The following is a 1,558-nucleotide window of genomic DNA, read 5'->3' on the forward strand; positions in this document are numbered from 1 at the left end:
TCGATCTCGAGTAGCTCACGAGCCTCGAGCTTTTTCTTGCAGCCCTATATGCAACTCTGTCGGCAGCCCTGGCTTCCTCTCTTGGGCATTAGTCTGGCAGGATGGTGGTCTTGATGACTTCCCATCCATGATTAATAATGACATACTAGCTCTGGCGATGAAGTGGCATGTGGCATCGGAGCATCGGCTTCTTCAGGTGGAAGAAGATGGTTGCCCTAGGTGCTTTAATGCAATTTCTTTATTTTTAGGGGTGTTTGTATTAATAGTTTCGTTAATAGAACATAGTACGTTTCCGGCAAAAAAATGTTAGGATGGATGGTTATACTCCCAGCCGACCCGGATGAAATTACATGTTTAACAATTTGTATGTTTGGTAAATTATTACAGATTATCTGTTTTGATGGGAGACGACTTGAAGGTATAGTGGTAACTGGTCAAATTAAATCTCCACAACTCGGTTAGTGTGTGTGTGCTCTGATCTATATGTGCGTGCGAGCGTGTGTGTGCGCGCTCATTTCGTACTAGGTGTCCAAACTCCGGAGAGTGTGTGCGTGTATTCTGGTCCCGATGTGTGTGATAGCGTTTATATCGTACGAACATCACCAGATACCCTGCACGCAAGTATGAACATCACCAGATAGCATATGTACGAGTACAATGAAAAGAAGAATATAATAGGCCGACTTCCACCTACAAGCTAGACAAAAAAGATGTCACGCTCTGAGGCAAACTACGATGTCCAAGCAGTCGGCAACGACAAGAAATGGCGTCTTAGAAATCAAAGGACCATGTCCAACTAATTGGACAATCCCACCACATGCGGATGACCATGTCCAACTAATTGGACAACCCCACGACATGAGAATGCGACCAAAACTGTTATTCCACACATAGAAAATTCAGCTTTTCTTGAATAATAATGATTACACCTCTCATCACCATCGTAGGATAGCAATGAAGATTTCAATACTATCAGCATTTAAGCCCGTCCCGCTCAGGCTTAGGCAACCCGTTTTCGGCCATGGCAACCACATACGGTGTGAACATCCATAACAGTTCATGTGTTGCCTCTGTGGCCCCCAACCTTGTTTTTTCTCTTGAACTGTTTAAAAACATAGTAAAACAGGCTTTTCTCATTGTACTGTCAATTATATCATTTGTATGAAATGAATTAAGTTTACATTTATTTAGTACCAATGAAAAAATGGCAAATCATAAGCCCATAAGTAAGTTCCCTTGTTTGTACTCTTGGAATATAGTTGTGCTGCATGCATGATATGCAGAGAGATGCAAGCCAGTTTTAGTTTGTAACAGAAGGTCGTAATCAACTTGCGCACAGATCCCTCACATAAAAAACTTGTGTACATGTTTTGGCATTTCCGTGTTAATGAAAAACAATAAACATGACATGTTTAGTGATCATAGTTTAGGTATCATAATAATATAGCGATTGTACTCCATATAAAAATATCTACTCTTGTCGATATGAGTTTGTGTATCATGTTAATAATAATGGTTGTACTCCATATAAATATATCTACCTATTTCCAGCAAAAAA

The sequence above is a fragment of the Triticum aestivum genome, chromosome 5A (assembly GCF_018294505.1).
Source record: "Triticum aestivum cultivar Chinese Spring chromosome 5A, IWGSC CS RefSeq v2.1, whole genome shotgun sequence".
Classification (NCBI taxonomy): Eukaryota; Viridiplantae; Streptophyta; class Magnoliopsida; order Poales; family Poaceae; genus Triticum; species Triticum aestivum.